Source organism: Micrasema longulum, unplaced genomic scaffold (genome assembly GCF_059751315.1).
Source record: "Micrasema longulum isolate JH-2025_06_02 unplaced genomic scaffold, ASM5975131v1 h1tg000756l, whole genome shotgun sequence".
NCBI classification, from domain to species: domain Eukaryota; kingdom Metazoa; phylum Arthropoda; class Insecta; order Trichoptera; family Brachycentridae; genus Micrasema; species Micrasema longulum.
Window position 1 is genome coordinate 18260 of NW_028277950.1, and position 17533 is coordinate 35792.

At 29.7% G+C, this 17533-nt stretch overlaps 1 protein-coding gene across 1 annotated transcript in view; it reads left to right on the forward strand.

Annotated features, from left to right (window-relative positions):
* The first annotated feature begins 2152 nt into the window (after positions 1 to 2152).
* Positions 2153 to 17533, forward strand: part of LOC148279125 (scavenger receptor class B member 1-like) — a 34490-nt gene continuing 19109 nt past the window's right edge. The window contains exon 1 of the mRNA XM_088230413.1: positions 2153 to 2357. The gene's annotated coding sequence lies outside the window, so the exon portion shown is untranslated. The remainder of the gene's footprint in view (positions 2358 to 17533) is intronic.

The following is a 17533-nucleotide window of genomic DNA, read 5'->3' on the forward strand; positions in this document are numbered from 1 at the left end:
GCTTATGACCTGTCATTGGCTGGTTTAAGTGGCCACTTTACACACTGTGTAACATTCACCGTTCTGCCCATATTTGAATATCTATATTCCTTCAATTCTTTCATCTGTTGATGTTTGTGAAGTTAAAGAGCTGAAACCTTTATTTATGCGGGTGAGATTCATTTAATTGAATTGTTTCACCTACATACTAGGCAACGCCTGAAAATTTATTTTTTTCTAAAGCCTAGTATGAAGGTGAAATAATTCAATTAGATGTTTCAGCTCTTTAACCTCACAAACATCAACAGATAAAAGAATTTAAGGAATATAGATATTCAAATATGGCAGCTAATGACAGGTCATAAGCCCTGTACATGTCTAGACTTATATATTACTTTATCTTAAATTTTCTTCATCTCTGTTGTAATATGTTAATGTTAACAGCTCCCCAGGGAGTTGAATCCAGTCCTTGTCTACAAAATTTGGACAAACTCAAAATATTGTTGCTAAATACTTTGTGTTTCAAACTGTCTTATCATTTTGTAATTTCTCTCTGTATAATCAAATTTTCTTTGTTCAAATGTAAAACAAAAGTATACTGTTAAGTATTCTTAGCATTAGTACCCAGTTAGAAAACATTTTTTTTTTTTTTTTAAATAAACAAACCATCACGCCGTTTTCCCAATAGGATTGGCAGAGAGGATATAACCCCACATCACTATTTCTTTCCATACAGATCTTGTTTCCTGTACATTCATATTATTATTGTATTATATATAGTACCAAAGCTATTTAATAAGCTTCCTGCCGAGGTAAAGAACTCTACCAGGTTTGCAGCAAAAAAGCAAATGATTGAAGGATTTCCTCATCGAGAATCTAAACTTCAAGGTATAAAGTTGTGTTTATCCAGTCCAAATATATTTGTGTTGTTTAATTTTAATACTGTTTTTTTTAATTTTATTTGTTTTTGTGATTATTTGACAATTTGTGATATTTTACTAAGAAAAAAAAATTAAAACGCGCCGATAAACTTTTATTTATTATTAGTTTGGCGCGATCTAGTTTTTGTTTACTTTTGTACGTACATTTTTTGAATATATAAATTCTTCAGTAGACTTTTTTTTTTAATACGACTTTTAACATGTCCATCTTCAAGTATTTGTTGGATTTGGTCATGCCATGTCTTTCTCGGTCTTCCTCTATTTCTGCATCTATCAACATTCGCATTGTAAATATTTTTATTCGTTGTCCCAACCAACGCAGAGCACTTTTTTATCTACGGATCTCAACATTTGTGCATCTATCGTACATGGTTTTACCACACATTCGCCGAAAGAGATCGAGAGATAGCATTTCGACAGCAGTGAGCCTACTTTAATTCCTGTTTTTTCAAATCCATACTTCGCTCCCATTCATCAGGGTCGAGACCAAGACTTCATTGTGAACTGCTAAATTTGCCGCATTCGACAAACATTTATTCGCCAAAGTTGATTTAAGTGCACCGTTTACTCTGTTCCCGGCACTTACCCTCCTTTCAATATCTTTCTCAGCCATTTCATCTCTAGCAAACATTTATTTATGTTTATAATGTTTAAAAAAACATTACTTTAATGCCAATCTACGGAGAATTTTTTTATTTTTTTTTATTCATAAATTTCATAAAAAGTACATGTTTTAAAAAAAAATCTACACATATCTAATTTTACACATCTAGTAAATGTTATCCCTGTAACTCTCCAAAAACTCAAGAGTTAGTCTCTATTTTTGCAAGTGCTTGGAGAGTGACTTACACTGTTGTAGTTGTTTATTTACAAGAGTTTATAAAATTTTAAATACGAGTACACGAGAAGAAAATAAAAACAAAGGATATATCAAGAAAAAACATTAAACAATAATACATTCATATTAATTAAAATTTAATGTTGTTTTTACACGAGTTCAAAAAATTTCTTTTGATTAGCTTTAAATTTATTTATTGATATATTATTTTTAATAGTTTTTAGTTCATTAGGAAGATTATTATAATTTTTTACACCATTGAAGACAAAGCTATTTTGACCATGACTTGTATGGAATTTAGGAATAAGGGAATAATATGAAGAGAAGTGAGTCCGCTTATCTTCTTGACACCTCGAGTTTTTCTGCTACATCTACATACAAATTAACTCTAGGTACAGTATAAAGCATTTACTAGGACCGTTGACTTCTAGTCAGTCCGTGATCGCGGTGCCTAACTCTTATAACTAAATAGCATTCGCTCGGCATAGTATTTTAAAAAACTTTTTTTTTTAAATAAACAGTTTCCGTGTTTTAAATAATAACTTTTGGTTGACAAGTGTACTTACATGGTGGTTATAAATTGAATTAAAAAAATAACGGTAAGTTCAGTTACAAAATAATTATATACGCATATGTTATTTTTTTAACTGACCAGAATTTTTTTTTAAATGGCAACAGTGATTATTTCTTAGTAACTTTTAATCTATTATTATATTTATTTATTATTGAATTATTCATTTATGTACCAAATATTTGTATTATTTACATTAAATTAAGGTGTAGTTAGTTTTTTTTTTTTTTTTGAGTATTTATTCAATAAAATTTTGTCCCGATAAACTGTTCAATAATAGTTTCTCATCGGAGGCTCAGACATTAGTTTTAATTAATAATCAAATAAAAGAGTGCAGACATAATAATTTTAAAGTTTAAAATAATAAACATGTGTTATTATTATTAATCATATTGTTATACTAGTAATTAAATATAAGTTAATCTGTAAATTTACATCTAAACGAATTCATTAATTAAGTTATTCTTATTATTTTTAGCATTTGCATTTATTTAAAAAAAGTTAAATGGTTTTATTTTTTTATTCATATTTGTGTTTCTATTTTTATTATTACCGTTTGTTTTCTAATTTGCATTTATGTTTCATTTTCTAATTAATAATGGTTTATTTTCTAATTAATATTTATAATTCTATTTTTATTATTACCTGTAAATTTTCTAATGTATATCTACTTTGATTTTTTGATATTATTTTTATTATTTTAATTTCTTTAAACATCATTTAATGAAATGAAAAAAAATACACGGAAAAAGAAGGTCCTTTCTAAACACAGGAGTTTCCTCGCTAGTCGGGACCTGAAAGGAAGAACCTCTGTACATTTTTAAACTGTGAAATTAATTTATAATTTAAAAACATCCTGATTAATTTTCATTGTTATTTTCGGTTTTGGTAAATTTCAGTATTTTTTTTAATGTTATAGTTATTTTAATTATAACATAAGTAATAATTACTTAACTTTTTATTTCATTAATATTATTGTATTTATTAGACTGTAAGAAATGCTAGCCACAATTTGTCCACTTTTAAGTCATGTATACCTTTGTTTTTTTATTTTGTTTTTATAATAATTATATTTTAAAGTTAATGGAGGTTTTTTTATTATTATTATTAATCCGTATTTCTTTAGTTCTTAGAAATGTTGATTTTTCTGAAGTTAAAGAGGGGAAACTTTTATTGATGCGAATCAGCTCCTGAAAATATTTTTAAATTTCTAAACGTCTTGGATCAGTTTGTTCAATGAAAAATATTTAGAAATTGTCCAAATTTTTGTAGATAAAAACTGGCTTTTACCTAAATGACGGGTCAATAGCCCTGTAAATGCCTTGGCTTATATATTCCCCCCTCTAAAATATTTTCCATCTCTGTCGTAATATATTCTTTCTAAACAAACTCAAAATATTGTTGAAAATCTAAGTACTCGTAATTATTGAAAGTCTATTATATGGTATTTTTTCTTTAATTTAATAAAAGTTTCAGTTTTTCACGTATAAACCATTTTGGTAAAATATAAACAAAATGGGCATTTTTCCTAGCTTTATCTACATCTAGTAAACAAAAAACAGACAGATTTAATTTAAAAAATAAGATTAGACTGCGATTAGATTAGGTACGACTTTTGCAATCATTTATGATAATGTTCCCATTATTGTTAATTATCAACGATTTGAGACAAACGGTAATTATTATTATGTACACATGCAGTGATTTTAAAGAGAGTATTGGGGGTTTTAGCGAAATTATTATAGAAGTTTACTGTAAAATGGGAATTTTGTTTTTGCAGAAAATTCTACAAATTTAAGAACTTCTTACAAGGACTTCGGTACTAATTGCATAAACTATTGTTTTAATTATTGTATTTATATATCACCTTTATGAATATACTACGGGATGTTCAATGGTAGGAACTGTCTTTTACCCTGTAAATGAACTTGAACCATATATAAAAGTAAACCTTTTTAAATACTTTTTTTTATTGTTCTTTAATGTACAATATCAAACATTGAAAATAATATATGTCCTCACAAGGGTAACCTGTGACTCTCTTTACATGTGAAAGCACACAGAAAACATAATATGCAGAGAAAAAATGACATAATTTCAAAAACACTTCTCTTTGCGTTTTTATGATTTACCCAAATATTCAATTTTGAGTGCCATTTTCAACGAGTTGTAAACAACTCACTATTAGAAAATAGAATCAAGTTGGGGTAGAGTGGGATCCGAACCACGGATCTTTGAGCCGTGAGTCCGAGACACTAGCCACGGGACCACAACCCGATTATGTATGTGACATTCTCATTTTAAATCATTTGATATTGTTATTCCAAGGTCTTTTTATTGTTTCACAGTTTTCAAATCTACACCATTTGGACTATATTTAAGTTTGGGGTTTTACGAGCCGATGTGAAGAACTGTAGATTTAGTAATATCATCATGTTTGATTTCACGTGCTCATATTTATCTTTCGTTTAATCATCAGTGTGGCCAGATATGCGTACGAAAAAATAAAATCCCCAAATTAATCACTCTCTGAGGGGAGAAGAAGAATTACTATAGCTCCCTAGGGAAAGTTAAATATTGCGATGTTAAATAACCTTTCAAACAAACCCTGACAGGAATCGAACTGGGGACCTCAAACATGGCCAATTTATTCCTATTTAATTTCCTGTTTTTAAGATTTATATCTAAAAGTAGTCGTCGCATCGAGTCGAAAACACTCGTCCAAAGTTCTACTTCTATTTAGCACACAGAACTATTTTCTTCATCCACCTGAACAGAGAAAATGTTGCAAAAAGTGTTACTAATATAGTGGTATTGTCTTTGTGTTAACAATAGAATTCCACCAAGAATTATAAATAAAATGCGTAATTTTAATAACTTACAGCAATTAATGGTAGTTAATAGCGCAACAGTGCGGACTTTTAATTCAAATTTGAAAGCATTCTTTGTCATACTGTAATTTATATTTGCATAATTGTACGACATAATTCTTTGAATAATGAATTATTCGATTCTTTATTATCTTACATAAAAGATTATGTCTGAAATAAGCGTCCGTAAATTGCAATAACAGGGTCATGCCCGGTCTAGGTCACTATGGGTGTAATCATTCTTTATTTGATTACACAACAATAATCTAAGGCAGAAACAGACCCTATTTTAACTGTAACTGTTTATGTAAAGATATTTTGAAGTGGGATTGACATTTAAATAGGTAAACTTCATCAACAAGACACAAAAATTGGCTACGTGAGGTTTTTGTGTTTATTAAGTTTATTTCTTGTTTATGTATCGTAATTTTTATTCATGTGCTACTACTACTACTACTACCATCACGCCAATTCCCCGTAGGGTTGGCAAAGAAAATGGACCGCCAAACACATCTATCCTGGCATACATTTCTAGCTTCCTCCACACTCATACGTCTTGTCATACATGCCCTTCGGTTCTGTCTGCTTTTGACATGACCAGACTAAAGATTTTGGTTTATCTGATCATGCCACGTTTTCCTTGGTCGTCTTCGTATCACGTTACCTCATTCATTTTCGCTATATATACTTGTTTTACCATTTTTTCGTTATCCATGCGTTCTACATGACCAAACCATCTCAGAGACCTTTTTTTAAATCTGTTTAATTACACTTGACTCAGATTTAGACTCTCGCCTAATTTCATCATTCGTAACCCTGTCATACATTGATTTCCCGCACATTTATCTGGCGGGTGTACTTTTACAATTAAATAAATCTTTTTTTTAAATCAACAATGTTTTGAGTTTGTCCAAGTTTTTGTAGACAAGGACTGGATTCAACCCCCTAGGGAGCTGTTAATATTAACATATTACAACAGACATGAAGAACATTGTACGTGTAAAATGGCCACTTAAACCACCCAATGAGAGGTCATAAGCCCTGTGAATGCCTATACTTCTATATTCCCTTCTTTTAAATGTTCTTTATGCCTGTTGTAACATGTTCATATTAACAGCTGCGTAGAGGGTTTAATTCTATCTACAAAAATTTGGACAAACTCAAAACATTGTTTATGTATCCACCTGGTCCAAGCAGAAGTATGACAATTGAAAAATATGTTCAGGCGTTGTCTAGTATGTAGGTGAAATAATTCAATCAAATGAATCTTACCCGCAACAATAAAGATTTAAGCTATTTTACTTCACAAACGTCAACAGATAGAAGAGCCTAAGAAATATAGATTCTCAAATATAGACAGAATGGTAAATGTTACATAGTGTGTAAAGTGGCCAATTAAACCAGCCAATGGCAGGTTATAAGCCCTGTGGATGCCTATACTTCAATATTTTTTTCAGTAAAATGTTCTTCATGTCTGTTGTAATATGTTATAGATGTTGTAATATGTTGTTAAATAAAATATTGAAATAAAATACGAATGATACTTGAATTTACAAATTTGGAATATCCAGTGCGTAGAATTAAGAATAGTCCGGAAACCGCATACGGACATCAAACAAAAGGCGACTTAACTACTCTTAAAAGAGTAGTTTTACGATTTGACCCATTAGATTCTTTGTAGACGTCGCTCAGTACGCAACTTTCGATTTGAATTCAACTATGCCGTGTTGTGTCGTTTAAGAGTGTGGAAATACTGCTGAGATTTTGAAGAAACAGGGTGGGATCACATTTTATGTGTAATTAGCAAATGTATGTGTAAGTATCAAATGCATTACTTAAAAATTGCAGTATTTATCCATCTGTCAGATTGTTGAAGAAAACAAAATGAACATTTCATTAGTGTGTCCAGGGTAGTAAATTTTGTTACCCTACTTTGCTCATCTAATGAGAGAACTGACGTGGTGAATATTTGACCGACATTATCTTTAAAACATCAAATATTATTTAACATGTTATAAAAATATCAGTTTAATGTAAAATAAAATTTGTTTTAAATTTCAAGTTCAAAGTTCATTAATTAAATTACTCTTATTAAATGACGCTTTACTTATATTGTGTCAATCAATGTTTCCGTGTGCACAATAAAATTCTAGAGAAATCGACAGGTAGTTTTTTTTATATCTTACATTTGTGTAATGATTTTATTTTTTCCCACTGTGCAACATTACGCGGCGACTTCACTAATGCGCGCGGCGAAAGTGGGGCATAGTGGGGGGATATGTCAGGCTGAGGGCATCGTAAGCTAGAGTAGACAGCGAAGGAGGGACTGGTGCGGTGATGTGCAAAGCCTGAACACCACCAGACTCTTTTATGTTGCTCTGCATCATCAGCCTCGCGGGCCTCGTCCTCGTGGAAGACCTGCCGAAAGATGGAAGGACAGGTGAGAGTCCACCTCACAGGAGGAGGAACACTCTGGAGAACAGACCACACAGGTCTATAGCAAGGAAAAGAAGAAGAAGTTTTCAATTAAATTAATTTCAAATTCCTAAATCGAACAGTTTGAAGTATAACAGCGTTAGAAGGTCGACTCGAGAGAATGTTAGAACTTAATCTGTTTTATACTTTAAATGTTTTTACGTAAAACTGACTAATTAAATGCAACCTAGATACAATTTAATATTTTCTATTAATCCAAGATTTATAGAGGCTGATAACCTGGCTTTCCGAGCTATTTTTTGTATATTTTTTTTGTTGAAATATTGTGCAATTTCTTCCAACCAACCAATAAAAGAACAAGTGTCATTTATATATTGAGGACATTCATTCAAACCTTAGACCTTTTGCATGGTAGGCAAATGCGCTGACCATTACACCACGAGGCCGATCGCATATATTATATGAAATAAAATATGCTCTAATTGAATATACAAGTGATTTTTCCACATTAAAAAAGCACGTTTTTTTATATAATATAATATTTTAAAAAAATTGCTTTATATAATATAATATTTATATTATATTATAGTAGAATAAAAAAATCTCAATAAAAAAGTACTCAATTTATATCAATATGTCTGTATGTTAGAAGATAAAACACGGGATTCTAATTTTTGCCGTATTGAAGTTAAAGATTCAGAAATTATCGCAATACGTAAATAAAACACCAAAATCCACTTTCGTCATAAAACTGTTTTTTAAAGTTCATATTAATTCTTAAATTCACTTTATTTTTATGCAAATAACATCAGTAATCTCAGATATGCTATTTTCATCCGTACTTTTATTGCAAAAAAATATTTTTTTTTACATTAAAAGTTCTTTGTAGATTGAAATTATCTAACTTGGTTCAAAAGTTATCATCGTTTGTAAATCGCACAATCACAAAATCTTATTCCCTTAACATTTCGTTCAATTTGACTACCTTGGTTTATCCTTTAAGGTACAGATTTTTTAAATATATAAATATGCAGATTTATTTTATCTAATCTGCTTGGCTACAATTACATGAGTTTAAAATATATTTATTTATTGAGTATTTATTTATGGACCAATTTAACCATTTAACAACGGTAAATCCATTATTTTGTAATATATACAGGATAATTAGCTCCTCAAGACAAGATTATTATTTTAATTTGATTATAATGGTTCACTTTTCCTGAGAATTTGAATCAACTACGAGAGTCGCTATTGCGTTGTTCGTCTACATGTCTACAAGATACAATGTAATTAGCCATGTCAATATCATATAACAATAAAGTGATTATCACGTAAGCAAACAATTGCATACAAAATCTAAGAGTTTCCTGGTACTAATGTTCATATTGTTTTAGGGTTTGGTTGGCTGCAACATTCTTTAATGCAATGAATGCACTTGAACCTTAGGACTCATTGTGAAATTGCACGATTGCGTATCTTTAGTAAAGGACTCCACCCATTAAGAATATTAATTTATGTCCATTGGTTAATGAAATACGGTTTATCGGTCATCAAAGAACTATTCCATTATAATTATTAGGGCATTCAGTCACCTTTGCCTAAAATGATCAAAATAGTGAATACATTTTACTTTATAAATTATTTAGGAGTAAGGTTAACATGTTTCATCAAACCACTTAAAGATATGTCGTGTTAGTTCGTGGTTTACATTATATTATGTCTTACATTAATTACATAATTTTGCTGTTTACTTTTTGTTCTAACTGGACTGTGTCATAAATTCATATATTTAGGTTTAACTATAGATTGTAATTTTAAATGGGATGTACATATTAACGTAAGAAGATTAATGTTCTGATTAATGAATATTAACGTAAGAAGATATTAAGAGTAAAACGAGCCTTGAGCAGTTAATATTTATTTTTTAATTTATTTTTACATAAATGGCATAAATTGCCTTCAACATATATTGAACATAAATATGAAAAAAAAATACATTTGTAAATACATAACAAAAAAATATAAAATTGCATAACTATAACAATAGCAACAAGTAGGTAAATACATATAAGCAACCAAAAATATCAACGAAATAAATACATAAATATGAGAAAACAAAAAAATAAAACATTTTTAAATATAAAGAAAAGTTTAAGAATAATATTGCGAGAGAAAAAAAGAAATCAGACTCGTTTTATAACTATCAATTCCAGAACCAAATATATCAGCCTTGTCCTCATACTGATTGCCATATCTATGGAGCCTGGGGATAGGCGAGTGCATGTGATAGTTGGTCCTAGAACTTGCAGAACAAAAAGGACATCTGTGGCGGGTATGTTTACTAGGTACACGGAAACACACCAACTCCAGCAAATCAGGACAGTTAATTAATGAATTGATCACTTTATAAAGTAATATTAGGTCAGTTAAGATTCTTCTATCAGAAAGTCTTAAAAGATTTGCTGAAGATTGATTATAATTAAATAAAGCAGCTGGAATATGAAGTTTAAAATTAATATATTTTATAAATTTCTTCTGGACGCGCTTCAGTGAATCAGAATGGACACGATAATGGGGCGACCAGACTGGAGAAATATATTCTAAACGACTTCTAACCGGGGAGCAATAAAGTGACTTGATTGGTGTGATACTTTTAAATTTGTTAGTAATTAGTAAATTTAGTAGTAAATTTGTAAATTTAAAATAAATAAAAGTAAATTAAAGTAAATTTGTTAGTAAAATATTGAAGTTAAACTAGGCGGTACCCGCGAATATGGCAATGGTTTCAAAGTAGCTCTTGGTCCAAATTCGGTTAGACACCACTGCCTTAAATTATATACCATGGGATCACATTGAACGAATTTATGACGATGTTTTTGACTCGATGGGTACTTTCAACATTAAACTACCACACAATAAGGCGATAATTATTTCCAGTCGATTTTCTTTCTCAGGATTTTCTCAGGAGTCTATTTCATACCTAGAATTGTATTATTCATCCTCCCAAACACAAATAAACACTAAAAAGACATGAATATTCAGAAATCCTAGTATTTTTGTTAATATGCATAAGGTAAATATGCTTTGGATAGTACGCAGTACTTTAGTTAGTAACTTGATACATGAACTATTTGGAACAGGTTTTTCTACTACGGATAAACCAGTCGTCAGAGTTAACTGAATAAATAATGCTTTTGAGTTCGTTGACTAAGGTTGACTAATTCATAACTATGGTTAACAATAAATTAAATTAAGAATTTGAGATGAATAAGTCACTCAGATACCAACATAATATTAAAATTCCTAAATTCCACACAAGTCATGCTCAAAATAGCATAGCCTTCAAGGTGTAAACAATTAAAATAATCTTCCCAATGAACTAAAAACTAAAAAAAATAATATATCAATAAATAAATTTCAAGTAAATCTAAAGAAGTTTTTTGAACACGTGTAAAATCTACATTAAATTTTAATTAGTATGAATGTATTATTGTTTCATGTTTTTTCTTTATATATCATATGTTTTTGTTTTTTTCTCGTGTACTCGTATTCAAAATTGTATAAAATCTTGTAAATAATCAACTACAACAGTGTAAGTCACTCTCCAAGCACAAGAGCTAGTCTCTTTCTTTAGAGAGTTACAGTGATAACATTTACTAGATGTGTAAAAGTAGATTTGTAGAGAATTGTTTAAAAAACATGTACCTTTTATGAAATTTATTAATAAATAAACAAAAATAAAATTTAAAAAATCAATGGATAATTATTTTTAAATATATTATTTTTAATGATCCAACTCAGCTTAAATATCTGAGAGAGTTCTTTCAACCTTAGTCTTAATTCTAGTGACGATAGAATTTTAGATAGCCTGTTTATCGGCGAGGGCTCTACTAACCTCTAAGATGTGCGGATAAGGATTGGACGATGATGGCGAAAGATTTAATGTGAAATACTAGTTAGTTAAATGAGTATTGTTTGCAACTTTATAAGTATATAAAAATAGCATATCTATTTTCATCGTACGGTGGAGAAACTTATTAAATAACACCCGTTTAAATTTTAACCGTTGAATAGAGAATAGGCTAGGTACAAACTGCCGACCTTCGCCCCTTTATGCGGTGTAACGAACTTTAATTAATGACAACTTTTCACTGTGGATTTTCTTTAATTAAAACGGATAATCCATAGATCAAGTTGATTTAATGAATAATCAATTAGTTGATTTTCGATCTACCCCATAGTGCTATACTAATAACATTTTGTATAAACACTATCTGCCTAGTAATAAAACGTGATATCTGTTAGTATAAACATTGCCCAATATAAAACTTAGGTCGGTGAGTTTTTGGTTGGGTAGAAAAGTTTTTGGTATAATATGCTCGTACATAACATACTATACGAAAAATTCACCAAAATAAAATTCATTAACATATTCTTCCATTTTTTTTTATGTAATGAATTTAATAAATTTTATTTATGTAGTGGATGAAGAGGATTATACTAAAAAAAAATCTAATATAGAAAGAATGCACAGAGAAATTGGCTTGCTCACAGTAAAGCAGCAAATTAGATATAATAGATATTTTTTTATAAATAAAATAATTAAGAGGATGAATAAAATAAAAACAATGATAAATTTAACCAACAATGTCATCCATATGAAACAAGGGATAAAAAAAAGATAAGATTACCAATGAGGAGGAAAACAGAATCTCAAAACTCATTGTACGAGGGTTGTGTAAAAAAAAAGGTTCTTAATTTTTTTCAGGTTTAAGGCATTTTTTCAGAGAGAAATACCTAGATGTACGTTCTGCAGTGCAGATGAGGAAAAACCTACATACACATTTTACGTAAATGTAATGCTTTATATCATAAAAGAAGTCACATCCTCGGTGGACCACTGGTTAAACTTGAGGATATTAAAGAGCTCGCTCCTGATCTTATAGCCCGACACATGGAGAAAAAAATTTAATAACATGAGAACTCTGCCCCCCACACAGTAACCAGGCTCTTTAAAGACCTGGGCTTAGAGAGCCAAAACTAACTCACGGTGACGCGTCATAATAGACCTTCACGCTTTTTTAACCATATAGATATCTATCATACAATATTACAATTATTTAAAAATAGTGTATTGAAAACTTTTGAATAAAAGTCCCGTTGGTCCCTTTTTCTCTTATATCACTCAAATTACAAAGATTAATATTATTATTTTAAATCAAATTTCTCTTTTGAAATTTGTATTACTACTAAAATCGCTTCTATGAAATTTTATCGACTTCTCTTGGTTTAAAATCTTCTCCTTATATTGCTTTTTCAAATTTTAAAGATTACTTGCTATACTTGTTATTCCTCCTTTATTTTTTCTTTTTTCTCTGCTGCATTGGCATGTTTTTATACTTTAACCTACTTTTAATTACTTATATTATACATATTGCTGCTCTTACTATAATGTGTCATTTATTTTGAAGATGTTTTTTAAATTGACCTAAATTTACTGTCTTATATTTCACTTAAAGATTCTTCTCGTCGTTTCTTTGAATCCCTAAAAATAAATATGTGTATATTTATGTTTTTCTTTTTTTTTTTTAAATGTTATAATTATTTTATTTTATTTTTACATCTGAGCATGTTTTTCATTCTTTATTTCAATTCTTAATTTTTAAGTACTCTTACAAATTTTCTTCGTTTTTAATATTATTTCCATTTGTGAATACTCACTACAAACTACAAACTTTAAAATATCTTTTTTTCACATAAATTTTAATTTTTAAACAACTTTCATTTATGTTTTTCTTTTTCCTTTTTTTTATACTTTCATAATTAACCTTACATATAATTGCTTTATAATATGGAAACTTCACTGGTCCATTAGAATTAAGTATAATTGTGTAAAATATTAAACTTTTTAACGGTACTGTATGTTTCCTGAATAAAAGAAAATAAAAATTAAAAATAAAAATAATAAAATAAACATCAGAGATCGCAGTGGTGTCAGGAGCTCATATAGCGCTGACCCCATTTAAAAAATAAGAATAATACATGGATGGTAACGTCTTACACCTCAGATACTACGAAATATTGTAATATAGGATAAAAATATGTTACGTCCACCCTGCTAGGAATCAAAACTAAGACTTAGGTATAGTAGGCAAATGCACCAACCACTTAAACACGAAGCAGAATTTATTTATTCAGAACCTTATTAAAATTATCGCAATCTCCTCCAATTACCTTGGTACTGGTTTGACAGATAAAATAACTAAAATCTAACGCAATGGAATTTGCTATGGGCAACATGCCAAGTGTAATATTTCTGGCCACACAAAACGGGTTCAAGTCTTTTTATTAAATAGAGTTGCTTATTTTTTGCCCTGTTTTTATGTGTAACAGCTTTATTTACTGGAAAAGGTTTGTTAGCTACTCTAAATATTGCTTGGAAACGTCATACGTGTTTTTGGAATGAAATAATTCAAAATACAGGAAAACCTCGTACGAGCATTCTGCTGGGATCTACTCTTGTAGCCGCATGACCAGAAATGTGTCAATGACTCTTTAAAAAAAATCATCTAATGTCTTGTACCTTCATGGATTGGAACAATATCTCAAAAGGAAAGTGGGGGAACATCGCAGCATCACTCTTAGTATTAATATTTGTACGTTTATTAGGAGGTTCATGATAGACGCAGTGTAACCTCCCCAGCCCAATATATCATATTTATTTATTTAAAACTTCAAGTAAAAAGAATAAGTACTTTGGCGGACTTATTGCTAAAAGCAATATCTTCCAGCTAACCAAAAAACAGACTGGTCAAAAGAAGGGATTGGTCAAAATCTTGTACTGAAAAACCATAAATATAAATCAAAAGATGCATACATATTGCAATATTTGAGTTTGTCCAAATGTTTGTAGACAAAATACTGGATTTCACCCGCTAGGGAGTCGTTAAGATTAACAAATTACAACAGGGGTGGAGGAAGGGAATATGGAAGTCTGGGCATTTACAGGGATTATGACCTGTCAATGGCTAGTTTAAGTGGCCAATTTACACACTGTGTAACATTCACTAGTTTACCTATATTTGAAGATCCATATTTCTTAAATTCTTAAATTTGTTGATTTTAGTAAAGTTAAAGAGCTGAAACCTTTATTGTCGTGTCATATATATATATATATATATATGTATATATATATGTATGTGATATATCTTCCGATTCTTCTCATTAGAGAAACCATCTTAGCTTCGAGTTTTCCAAAATAAAAATTATTATTAACAAGTCCTTTTTTTAATTTTTATAGTACACAAGACCAGTACAAAACTTGTTTTTATATTGCAGAGTACGTAAAACTGCATATTACTCGTGCATGCATACTTCAATTTCAAGTACCCATTAATGCACATTGAATACAAATGGGTACGCCATAACTCGGTAAAACATTTCGTAATTTGACATCAATTAAAATATTTGTGACAGTTAAAAGATCACTGCCAATATTATGTAATGTGCACTTCGTGGACAGAAATGGCATGAAATTGTGGAATGAAATACAAATTAGTATTATCTTAAGCGTAATATGTTAGTATTATCTTGTATGTATTTAAAAAGTACTAAAAAATATATATAATTAATCCCAATCACAAAATTGTTTCAGTTATTTCAAATTTTGTCAATTAAATATTTTATTTATTGAAGGAAAACAACAGCCATTGTAACAACAAAAAAATACAATAATTACAAATAAAACAAAATTATAGGCCAATTGTTTCCCAACTCAATACAGGGCTCTTGGCCTCATAGAATACGTTACGATTTTTTTTTGTAATATATGATATGTATTTGTGTGAATAAAAAAAAATTCAAACTTGTAATTTTCTATATATAGGTAAATTCAATGCAAAAAAAAGAAAAAAGCGTCCCCGTGAAAAGCGTCCCAGTGAAAAGCGTCCCCGTGAAAAGCGTCCCCCTGAAAAGCGTCCCCGTGAAAAACGTCCCCGTGAAAAGCTACTCCGTATTATTTCGAAATAATATTTTTTTTTTGTTGTCTCTTTCTTCCTCTGTCTGTTGAATCCTTTCGTCATCTTTTAAAATATATTAACCTTTGTTGTTTGTAGTAAAGGTAGATATTTTGCAATCGGGATAAATTGTTAATATGATACCTACGTAACCTTTGAGTTCGCTTCCGCTTATAGAGATGCCCTTTCGCTATATTGCAAAGAACATTACTTCCCTCCGTATTATGAGTGCAGTAAGTCAGTTAGACATGTTTCTGAAAAAACGCGGTAAAAAAAAAAAAAAATGTTTTTGTTGTAGTTTCAATACTATGCATGTCATCCTTACAGTAATAACACGCCACTAGTTAATGAGTCGCCCATGCGTACGAAAACCATTATGTGATTATCAACTACGAAGTTAGCTACAGTTTACTCTACAGATGTAAAAATAAAATTAAAAAAATCATAGTAACGAGTTTCTTTGAACAACGTCACTAGTTTTTCCATATTAACGAATGATAAAAGAGTCGCAATAGATTTCCGGTAATTCGACTGACCAATCGGCAGAATTTATCGAGAAGAATGGGAAGAGAACTTGAGACGTCACACGCTGAGTAATTAAAAAAATACAAAAGTTTAAACAATCAAACCGCTGATAATACATAAATACATAATACATACATACCTACATAGAATTAAGAATAGTCCAGAAGAAGCGTAGAATCATGTATGAATGTGTCAAAAAAAAAACCCACTTTTTCCCACTTTTACCACGCACATGCGTGAAATCGCCGTGTAATGTTGCCAAATCGTGAAAAATATAATCATAACACAAATGTACGATAACTATATTTAAAAAAAAAGCAATTTGTTAGATTCTCTAAAATTTAAGAGTACACGCGGAAACATTGATCGACACAACAGAGTAGATTAATAAAGGGTAATTTATTAAGAATGAACTTTTAATTTAAAAAATTAAATAAATTTAATTTTACATAAAACGAATATTTTTATGTCATGTTAAATAATATTTGATATTTTAAAGATAATGTCTGTCAAATGACCACCACGGCGTTGTTTAATCAGAGAGGTCCAATTTTCATTAGTTCTCTCATTAGATGAGCAAAGTAGGGTAACAAAACTTACTACCCTGGCAACACCAACGAAATGTTCATTTTGTTTCTTCGACAATCTGACAGATGGAAAAATAATTCAATTTTTAAACAATGCATTTGATCATTACACTTAAAATGTGATCCCATCCTGTTTCTTTAAGATCCCAGCAGTATTTCTATACTTTAAAACGACACAACACGGCATATTTGAATTCAAATCGAGAGAGTACTGAGCGATGTCTACAAAGAAACTAATGGGTCAAAACGTAAAACATATTTTTTCACTTCAGTTTAATGGTCTATTCACAAACAAAAAAATACACTTATAGTCCTAAAAATATAGTATGATTAGAATTACAGTTGTCAGAAAAACTGACGACATAACTTTGTAGTAACGTCTAAGGAGATATTTATATTGACACACGAAAAATCATTCATACAATGCTTGATATATAAATCAACATAAATATATAAAATCAGCTTTAAAACTAAAAAAAAACTAAAATAAACCTTTCTATTAACGACGTTCTTACAAGGTTACATCATTTTGCAAAAATGTTAGAGATGGGACAAATTGATCAATGTAATTTGATTGAATAAAAAAATAATTCGTTTGATAATGTTCACGAAAAAAGTATAAATGTCTTATTTTTTGGTAAATAAATGTATTCAACACACTATAATAGGCTTGTTTTTGCGTTTTTATATCAATTTTCGGAAACAGAGTTTAATTTTTGTATGAAAAAACTGATAAAATCGATTTAATCGGTAAATGATCAGTGATCA